At 33.8% G+C, this 11,578-nt stretch overlaps 1 long non-coding RNA gene across 3 annotated transcripts; it reads right to left on the reverse strand.

The window, feature by feature from the left end:
- Positions 1-1,970: 1,970 nt before the first annotated feature.
- LOC107727708 (uncharacterized) lies at positions 1,971-8,403 on the reverse strand. 3 transcript variants are annotated; one of them, XR_001638389.1, is made up of 6 exons: positions 8,307-8,403; positions 8,105-8,164; positions 5,297-5,363; positions 4,579-4,660; positions 3,399-3,596; positions 1,971-2,068 (listed from the first exon to the last, which is right to left on the reverse strand). It is a non-coding gene; the product is annotated as an uncharacterized LOC107727708 (long non-coding RNA). The 3 variants fall into 3 exon arrangements; XR_001638385.1 differs by having other exon boundaries at positions 3,393-3,596; XR_001638388.1 differs by having other exon boundaries at positions 3,393-3,596; positions 8,105-8,172.
- Positions 8,404-11,578: the final 3,175 nt, after the last annotated feature.

The following is an 11,578-nucleotide window of genomic DNA, read 5'->3' on the forward strand; positions in this document are numbered from 1 at the left end:
CCCTTGTTTGGCTTTTTGCCATATGCAAAGGACAGAAAATGGGATTGGAAATAACTTTCTGGAATCGTTGGAATCGAACCATGATCATCTACATGAGCACCAAGATCTATCTGCATTAACTAAAATATTATTTCAAAAAAATCTAAATAAACATTTTTGTGACAAACAAACAAACATAAATAAAAGAGGAATGAATAAATATTTATTATTGTAATATAAAAATGTGTTTATATAAATAATGAATATATTTAATGCATTTAATATACATATTTATTATTTTCAGATAAATATGATTAAAACGTTTACTATAAATATTTCATATTTTCATATTTATTTCATATTTGAAAAACTTTAAAATAGATAAAATAGGGGAAAAAATTCAAATACATTTAAGATATATATTTAAAATGTTCAGATTAATACATAAAAAATAATAATATATGAATAACTGAACTGTGTACTTATTTACTATAAATATTTCATATTTTAATACAAATATTTATTTCATATTCAAATATGAATAAGTATAAATAAATATAGTTATAGAACAACAATGACAGACAGACAGATAGATAGATAAATAGATAGATAGATAGGAAAATTAACTATAGAATGAATGATAGATAAAAAAAACAATGAATGTTAGAACAAATAAGATGCAAAAATATAATATTAATAAAGACAGATGAAGAATAAAAATAAATAAAAATAAGAATTTATTAATGAATAAAATGTGCATTTCTTTACTATAACTATTTAATATTTTAATATTTATTTCATATTTGAATAAATTAAAATGTTAATTTATTTATATTAAATTATATAAAATTTATATTTCATATTTTGAGATAAATAAATATAAATCAATAAAAATACGAATTTATGAATGACTAAACTGTGTATTTATTTAATATAAATATTTAATATTTTAATATAAATATTTATTTCATATTCAAATAGGAACTTGCAAATGTTCTGAAATGTGGTTTCAAATGCTCAATGTGGGCATTCGGAGTTTGGATCCGGTTTATGTTGCACTTTAAAATTTAATAGGCATTTGAAAATGTACATATTTCTTTATTTAGATATATTAAATAAACATTTCTATGAACTATATTAAAGTATTAAATGTTTATATTAAATACAAATGTAAATTTATTACGTTTATTTATTTTTATTCATTAAAGTGCAGCAGGAAGTCAAGTGATATTGAGCATTCTGGGAATTGGTCTGCAAAATGATGTTGCAGGTTGTTCCCAAAAAAAATGAAAATAAATAAATAGTAAGAAATAATTTTAAAGTAAAATTTCAAGAGATATGTACTCTGCATGTACACAGCAAGCCCTGTGTAGGAACTGTGAATCGGAGCACAGCTTGTGACAGTTGACCATCGAGTTCCTCCAAACGGACCTCGGAAAACTCCTCGACTCTCACCATCCTGAACTTTGACCCTTGTGGTTTAATAATGCTTTTAATAGAGGCTTTCCTCTCTGACCTCTGCATATTTTCCAGGCTCATTATACAGTCATTCAAGCTAATGATCATCAGGGGGCTCGTTATCTCCCAGTTTTGGCACGGAGCTCAACGCACGCGGCACTAGAGCAGGAGCTGTCAGAGGTCTGCTTTTCTGCTGAACAATTTTAAAGCCAAATCATTCACAGAAGAGGCTGACTTTATTACATGATGAATAAATGAATAGTTCTGTGGAGCAGAACCCTGCTTTAAAAGGAATGAACAGTTTGGCACTTCCTTAATGCTTGTGCAATTCCATAACGCAACAATCACGTCTCCGTAAATGCATTTTCTGCTATACAATCACGTCTTATTTCAGTGGAAACGAAGATATGTGGGAAACTCAAGCGCAGCTGCCACAACCTGAACTTTCACTATAATCTCTTATGTACTTACTGTACATTCACAGCATTTAGAAGATGCATATTGATAAAATGATAGGTAGAATGATACCTGAACTTTAGGGGAGTGCTGAAGACAAATGTGCTGAGACTGCAGTGAGGCTGTGGTAGATGACGAGTGCTGAAAATTTGTCTTGTATACCAGGACTAGAACACTAGAACAGAAGTAGGAAGCAGGTTAATTAGGGCTGTGAACCTGCAATTAATCGCGATTAATCGTTTGACAGCACTAGTAGATTCCAATTTAGATTTCTAAGTTTAAATTAATTTTAAGTTGCAAACAGGATGCAGTATTGCAATTCAAATGATAGAACAACAGACATACAGACAGACAGACAGACAGATAAATAGATAGATGATAGAATGACAGAACGAATGAACGAACAACAGACAGACAGACAGACAGACAGACAGACAGACAGACAGACAGACAGATGATAGATCGATAGATAGATAGATAGATAGATAGATAGATAGACAGACAGATAGATAGATAGACAGACAAAATGATAGAATGACAGAATAAACAATGGATAGAACAAACGAACAAACAAACAAACAAACAAACAAACAATCGATAGATAGATAGATAGATAGATAGATAGATAGATAGACAGACAAAACGATAGAATGACAGAATAAACAATGGATAGAACAAACAAACAAACAAACAAACAAACAAACAAACAAACAATCGATAGATAGATAGATAGATAGATAGACAGACAGACAGACAGATAGATAGATAGACAAAATGATAGAATGACAGAATAAACGATGGATAGAATGAACGAACGAACAAACATAGATAGATAGATAGATAGATAGATAGATAGATAAAACAATAGATAATAATATATAGATAAAACAAATGATGGATAGAACAATGAACGACAGAACAAATGACTGAACAAAGGATAGATAGAAAAATTAACTATAGAACGAACGATAGATAGAACAAACGATGAATGATAGAACAAAGAAGATCGAACAAACGATAGATAGAAAAAGTGAACGATAGATAGAACAATGACAAAAAAACAAATGATAGCTAAAAAAATGAACAATAGAATGAATGGTAGAACAATGAATGACAGAACAAATGATAGATAGAACAAAACAAACAATAGAACAAATGATCGATAGAAAAAACAAACGATAGAGAGAACAAACAATGAATGATAGAAGAAACGATAGAACAAACAATAGATAGAAAAGGTGAACAAAAGAACAAGCGATAGACAGAACAAACAAATCATGGATAGATTTTCCAAAATGCATTATCTGTGTTAAATTTCTTTAAATTTCTATTCCTATCATTCCAATTCCTGTAGGATGTGGCCAATTCAATTCAAATTCACATTAATGAATTGAGAGGGAGCCATGTTTTTTCAATTCAAAATACATTTGAGTGAATATATTTGGGATCTTCTAGATGACTAGGGTCTTAACAGGACAGGAAAGTCAGGGCTAGTATACCGGTACATGTGCCAGATCCTCATCCCGTGTAATGCCAAGGTTCTTGGCTTTCAGTGAGGGAGAGATGATTGAGCTGTCTGTAGAGATGGCGAGATCTTGGCGAGGATTGCTTTTGTTTTTTTTTAGAACAGCTCGGTTTTCAGCTTCAAATGAAGGGTGGTCATCCAAGGTGAACTGCCAAATATCCAGAGATCTGAGATATACCTGAGTGTAAAAAGATTGAAAATGAAGAATTAACCATGTGTCATGTGCATAAGGGGCATTTTATACAATACATGTTGTGCTTATGACCTAATAAAGCTGAAAATGAAATAAAATGGCCTATGTATATCTATAAAATTCATGATTTCTCCAAAAAAAAAAAAAGTTTGGAAACCAAGTATTATGTAATTTTCTGTGTATTCTTGGAAAACATATAACTAAGTTAAATGTCGTCTGATTGGTTGTGAAATCAACTTCTGATTGATGCCAATGACATGAATAGATAAGCCTTATTCAAAGTCTTGCATGAGAAAGAGGCAGGACTTTTGCACAAGCTTGATAAGCCATGCTCTTCGTGCCGCCTCTCTGCCACTGAAAATAAACTGGGAACATGCAGTTACGGCATTAGGAAGAGAGGTTATGCTTGACTGAGTCATTTAGTTATTTTTAACTAGTCAAGGCAAACTTTGAAGGAGAACCTTGTCTGAAATTTCAAGTAAACTTTTTGTTGGGCATGGTTAATTTAATTCAAATTCAGACTCGTGAAGTGAAAACCAATTCTTCAGTTTTGAATTTTCTGCTATCGTTGCTGTTGCTTTGACATATGGCATTATGAAAGGTTTGCTCACAGAGCAACTCTTTGTTATTCAACCCTCAAGGCCTCATATAGTCATTTCAAGGGCCTACCCTCAATTAAAAGACATATAATCCAGGTATTACTTCAACTACTGAACAAAAGGTAGCCAATGAGTCAGCTAATTAACTGTTCGCGTACAGCAGTTAACAGTGAGAATGTTAATGACTTGCACTGTCAGAACCTGGTTTAACAGAAACTTCATTAACAGAACTGACATGAAAATCAACATAGCGACTCATTGTACTTGCGTACTATGACATTTCCAAATGAAAAAGGATATTCAATGAGAAAAAACAATGGACAGGACTTTATTTTATTCATGATTAGGTAGTGAAAATGGGCGTTTACCATTAATTGTGAAGAACCAACCCCCTACTGAAACATCGAGGGCACCTATTGGTTGAAATGTATGCGGCCTTGATGATGTCAGCTGAAAGATAAGTCATTACAAATACATTAAAAAAAGAAAAATACAAATTATAATTTAAGCATGACTTCATAAGCATTGAAGGCTCTGTTAAAGACAGCAAAAATAGACCTGATAAAAACAGTCATCAAAATGGCAATTTAGCATTAATTTTGAGGAACAACCCCACTCCTGGAACATAATGGGCACCTATTGGCTGAAATATAAGCGGCCTTGATGATGTCATCTAAAAGGAAAGTCGTTTGAAGCATTATAAAATCGTTTTTTTTTCTTTGGAACATTATGACGAATCATTTATAATAAGCAAGCATATGGATTAAGAAAGAAAAAGCCAAACATTTTGATGTTATGTTGTCTTCATGAGCATTGACAGCAATAATAGGCCTGGTCAAAACACTGACAATGCAAGCTGGGGATCTGCATCCAAAACAACATCTGCTGGTGACCAGCTATGCTCCTGGGTGCTGTGACCAACACTGCTGCGTCCTTTGATAGCCGTACACACACGCTCACGGGGCGGCGGGCTGACGCTGTCGGCCTTCACCAGTGAAATCATAATAACATACGACAAAGACGCTGCTTTTGAAAGCCGCTTTGAAATAAGGGGGCGTTTAGACACAGAGAGAGAGATTCACGCACCTTCAGAAGCCAGCGCCGTACACTGCAGCTACAGCCAGAGCAGCACACCATCCATCAACAGCAGACACTGCAGCACAACAGAGCTTAATAAAAGAGAGCCAGGGCCGAGGTTGAGGCTTTGTGTCTCAAACCTGCACGCAACAGTGCAGCACATTATCGTAAACACAAGACAAAAAACTAGCAGTGAAAAATACAGGAGAAAGAAATGGGAGTTTATAATGGAATGAAAACTAAACTGAAACTGTAAATGTGAATGACAATACAAATAAAACATAATTACAGAGAAAATGTCTTAATTTTATATATATATATATATATATATATTTGTTATTTATTGTAATATATATATTTCACTTTTGATCAATTTAATACATCCTTGCAGAATAAAACTATTAATATTTTGCCAGGGCCGAGGTTGAGGCTTTGTGTCTCAAACCTGTACGCAACAGTGCCGCTGAATCATAAATGCCCCAGGAGTCATGCTACAGTGCAATTTGCTCAGCATATACTACAGCATGTGTTTATTTGAGTTCAACAAATTAAACTTCAACGGTACTATTTTGAGAAGAAAGAGCAGCTTCTGATAAAGTATGTGTCATCATGGGCAGATGGAACAGTTTGTGGTTGAAAACTAAGACTATACTGCATCCAAATGAAACTAAAAGCTTTTTATGCACCACCAAAACTAAACTGAAATTGACCACAAATGAAAGGCAAATAAAAACTATAGTACAGTTTTTTTTTCTTTTCAAAATAACCCTGAGTGTTCGTGCAGACGCATGTGTTGTACAAAAAAGACGTATGAGTGCTGTGGTATTTGGGCTGGAGAATGATGCTTGATTAAGCTTTTGTTGGTCTCTGTTTGAGGAGCCTCTCAACACCCAGAGGGGTTTGGCCCACTCATGCTCTCCCATCGAGAGCCTCTATTCATCCACACAGACCTTGGAAAAACCCAACAAGGCTGTTTCAGAATAAATAAACAAGTTCCATTGAAAAAAATGGGAATAATGATTAACCTACCCCTGGTCAGAGCTGAGAGTCTCAGCGTGGTCTTTTCAAAATTAAAGGGACAGTTCAAACAAAAACGAAAATTCTGGCAGTATTTATTCACCCTCAGGTTGTGTCTAATCCATATGGCTAAAATAGATATTTTGGGAACTGCTTTTCTACAATTACAATGAATGGAGAATGAATCTTTCAAAGTATCCAAGCTTCTTAAAAGTATCATTAAGTATTATAATTCATATGCCTTAAAGACTATATTTCACGTCTTCTGAAATCATACGAGAAAGTCTTACAATTCAATGTCATTCTGTGTGAGAAACAGAATGAAACTGAAGTAATTATGTCCCACACATTATCGAGAGAAGTAGCAACATTCAATTGGTAAACAAATCTTCTGAGTTGATCTTTTCAACTAATCAGCTGATTCAATTCACAAAATTGGTCTGAATGATTCTTTCGCAAATCTGACTCAATGATCTGGTCACAGTAGCAACAGTCAAGTAAGTGAGTTTGAGAATCTAACAAGTCAAATTCATGAACAAATCATTCTTTTGATTCAATCTTTTCAAGAAATCTGTTGATTATTCAATTCACAAAACCAGTCTGAATTATTTGTAAAATGAGTCAGACCGATTTGGTTCTCGAACTAATGATCTGGCCACAGTCGAGTCAGCAAGTTTGATAACCAAATTAATCTAATTTGTGAACAAATCATTCTTTTGAGTCAATCTTTTCCATGAAAATTTTGATTTGATATGCAAAACCTGCCTGAATGATTCATTCATGAATCTGGAGACAATGGTTAACAGTCAAGTCAAGTAAATAAGTCCGATTTGTGAACAATTCATTCTTTTGAGTCAATCTTTTCAATTAATCTGTTGATTCCGTTTACAAAACCCAATCTGGGGTGCGTTTCCCAAAAGCAACTATGGTCGCAAGTTCCGTCGTTACCAATAGAGTTCAATGGAACTTACCACCATAGTTAGCTAACAATGTTTTTGGCCGTATATTCCGATCTGATTCATGATGTTCACAAATCAGATCGATTCAATTTTCAAACCAGTTGACTAAATGATCTTGTAACAATGGTTCAGAGTCGAGTCAGCAAGTTTGATAACCTGATTTATGAACAAATCATTCATTGAGTCAAGATTTTCCAAGAAAATTTTGATTTGAAACACAAAATCGGCCTAAGTGATTTGTTAATGAATCTAACTAATTGGGCCAGCGGTTGACAGTTGAGTATGAGTTTGATGACCAACTGAGAACCGAATCAGTCTTGATTTGTGAACAAATCATTCTTTTAAGTCAAGCTTTTCAATAAATCTGTTGATTCGGTTCACAAAACCAGCTTGAATGATTCATAAAATGAATTAGACCGATTTGGTGACTCAATGATCTGGTCACAGTGGTTCAAAGTCGAGTTTGAGAACCAAATTAATCGGATTTTTGACAATTTATCAATCCAACTAATCAATCTGACTGAAGATTTTATAAGTCATATGGACAATGCTTATGATGTCTTCGAGTCCTTTTTGGCATAAATGAAGCCAGAATTAGCATTTTTGGGTAAGCTATGCCTTTAAATTTTACCTGCCATGCGTTTTTACTGTGGGAAGAGCTTTCAGTCCTTACATTTGCTCAGTTTTCTCATTTAGACAGTAAAATGGTGTGTGTACTGATAACACAAGCATCTTTATTAAATATTACAATGGTCTTTTGTTTTGTGGTTCCTCGTGAAGGACAGTAAACAGGCCGCACTCGTGTAAATGAATATCAGATGTCACATTAACTTGAGATTACCTGTAAACATTTGTTCATGTTCAGGGTAATGATGTGGGTCAGCCGCGCTCGCGTTCGGGTCTGTTTTTCTCAGATAATACACAAAAGCAGGTTAATGCCACAACGGGAATGAGCCGGGTATTAATCCATATAAACTCCACATCAGTGTCAGTGCTTAAAATGTCAGGCAAAGAGACAAATGAATGGAATTGAAATTAATTACCTCTCAGACGGAGAGCAATACAATCCCTCTTCCCTCAAATGAGTCCTCACTGGAAAAGCCTCGGTTCCACATGAGCGGGATTATTGTACGCTGAGTGAATCAGAAATAGACTTTTATTTGTTTTAGAAACAGCATGGGCCAGGAATAAGCAGCATAGGTGGGCGATTTCTAGCTGAACTACGCCTCCTTTCCGAACTCTCCCTACATCAGACCATAATATTGATTTCTGCGCTAAAGGCAGAATATGCAGACAAACTGTAGCTTAGTGGTGAGCTCTCGGGAACTATGCCATATGAACAAAAATTTGGTGAAAATAAATAAATAAATAAATAATCAATCTGCGGACTACTCCCTTTAAAAAAAAATGCTTTGTTCAATTAATAATAGTAACAATAAATGAACGATTGAATAAATATAAACAAACAAACAAACAAATAATCTGGGGACTAGTCCCTTTTAAAAAAAACATGCTTTGTTCAATAATGATAGTAAAAATAAATGAACGAACAAACAAACAAATGAATGTACGAACAAATAAATAAATAAATAAATAAATATTCACATTTCTTTTTCAATTTAAATGCATCACATGCAGTTTAGCCAAGTTTATGGAATGGGATTGACACTGTGGATCAATCTGCAGACTACTCCCTTTAAAAAAAAATGCTTTGTTCAATTAATAATAGTAACAATAACTGAACGATTGAATAAATATAAACAAACAAACAAACAAACAAACAAATAATCTGGGGACTAGTCCCTTTTTAAAAAAACATGCTTTGTTCAATAATGATAGTAAAAATAAATGAACGAACAAACAAACAAATGAATGTACGAACAAATAAATAAATAAATAAATAAATATTCACATTTCTTTTTCAATTTAAATGCATCACATGCAGTTTAGCCAAGTTTATGGAATGGGATTGACACTGTGGATCATTGCCTTTGGATAATAAAGTTGAATAATAATAATAATAATGATAATAATAATAATAATAAATGTTTTTAACATAAATAGACACTAAAGTTACACTTGAGTTACTATAGTATAAACATAGTTACAATTGTTCTGAACAGCTGCATTTATAATATGCAAGGAGGTATTTTAGTATATTTAGTATACCATAGTATTAGTGCATTATTGGTTGAAAAAATTCTTGGCTTATTAAAAAAAAAAAAGAAGGGTACTGATAGTAAAAACACCGTCAGGTCAGTTCGAAAGTTACGCAATTCTGCTCAGGCTGGCAACACACATTCAAGTTCAGCTTGTGTCATTTCCTGTTTCCATACAATTTCCTGTCCATTCTCTGCTGTACCTTTCAATAAAAGTGACAATAATGGTCTCAAAATTCTATGACAAAATTTCAGATGTCATTTAACTAAAAAAAGCACTACAGTGGTATAAAATGGTAAAACTATGGTACTTCCATATATACCATAGTACTGCATGGTTACCATGTTCATATACAATGGTACTTCAAAGTATATTAAAAAAAACATTTAGTTTAAAACATTTAACATCGGAACAATTTAGTAAGCAAAGAACAGAAATCTAAAGATTACAAACACTCAGATTAAACACTCTAAACGCTGCAGACTGTGTCCTTAATGTTTATTTCTCTTGTTTTGTTAATACTGCAAGAGCTGCTGGAGCTCCGAGAGAAAAATCTCCTAATTCAACATCAGTTTGAGAACAACTCCAGAGCAGATGCATGTCCTCCACATGAAGAACAGCAGAGATTCAGACACACAGCAGGAAACGCAGTCTGTGGTGGAGCACAAGCTGCCTGAATCAGCAGCACAGGCTGAGACAGACGACCGTGGAGACCAGTGCCGCCCCTGGAGCGAGAGACAGACGGGAGAATGTGCAGTGAGACTTACTAGACTATTAAGGAAGTCATACGATGAGAAACAGACTGAAATTTAGGTTGATATTCACTCAAAATCTTCTTATTGTGATCCGATCGAATCAGTGAGTTGAACTTAAGAACCGTATCAGTATGAATCATTTATTTACTGATTCATCAAAAAGATTTGACTCAAAACAGTGATTCGTTCATGGGTTTTGGTCTGTTCCTCAAACAAATCTATTGAATGACTTCAGAAAACTTTGCATACAGTCATATGGACCACAAAACTGAGCAATCTGGTTCTCAAACTGACTGATTCAGTGATTTGGTCACAGAGGTTAACAGTCAAGTAAGTGAGTTTGAGAATCAAATTAGTCCGATTCACAATTGACATGAGGCAATCTCTTCAATTATTCTGTTGATTCAATTCACAAAACCAGTCTGAATGATTTGTAAAACTAACTGACTCAGTGTTCTGGTCACAGAGGTTCACAGTTGAGTCATTGAGAGAACCAAATTAATATGATTCCTGAATAAATCATTTTGAGTCCAGCATTTCTTTGAATTTCTTCACAAAACCAGTCTGAATTATTTGTTTATAAGCTTCCCATTGCAATCAGATTGAATCAGTGAGTTGAACTTAAAAGCCATATCAGTATGAATCATTCACATACTGATTCATCAAAAAGAACCGACTCAAAACACTGATTCGTTCATGAGTTTCGCTCTATTCCTCAGACAAAACTATTGAATGACTTCAGAAAGTTTTGAATAGTCATATGGACCACTTTTATGATATTTTTTTGGTGCTTGACAGGCCAGCTTCTCATTCACTCTCATTTTATTGAAAAGAAAGGCTACGACGTTCTTCATAAATTCACTTTTGTCAATTGGATTGAGTCAGTGAGTTGAACTCATTAACCATATCAGTACAATTTGTGACAGAATCACTCACGATCTGACTCAAAACAGTGATTCGTTCATGAGTTTTAGTCAGTTTCTCACACAAATCTATTTAATGACTTCAGAAAACTTTGAATACAGTCCCATGGACCACTTTTATGACACCATTTTCCCATAAAAAAAAGTTTTTTTCGGCGCTTGACAGGCCCACTTCTCATGTACTCTCATTTTATTGACATGAAAGACTAGATATGCTTCATATATTCACTTTTGTCGATTGGATCGAGTCAGTGAATTGAACTCATTAACCATTATCAATACAATTCGTAACTGAATCACTCACTCACATGATTCATTAAAAAGATCTAACTCAAAACAGCGATTCATGAGTTTTGGTCAATAATTTCATGATTCTTTTTCCATAAAAGTGGCTTTTTTTTTTTTTCTCATCGCAAAGAATGCTATGTGCTTCAAACATTCACCTTTTGTGCTCCACAGAAAGTATAAAATCAAGTT

This window comes from Sinocyclocheilus rhinocerous, unplaced genomic scaffold (genome assembly GCF_001515625.1).
Source record: "Sinocyclocheilus rhinocerous isolate Xijiao unplaced genomic scaffold, SAMN03320098_v1.1 scaffold1605, whole genome shotgun sequence".
Lineage (NCBI taxonomy): Eukaryota > Metazoa > Chordata > Actinopteri > Cypriniformes > Cyprinidae > Sinocyclocheilus > Sinocyclocheilus rhinocerous.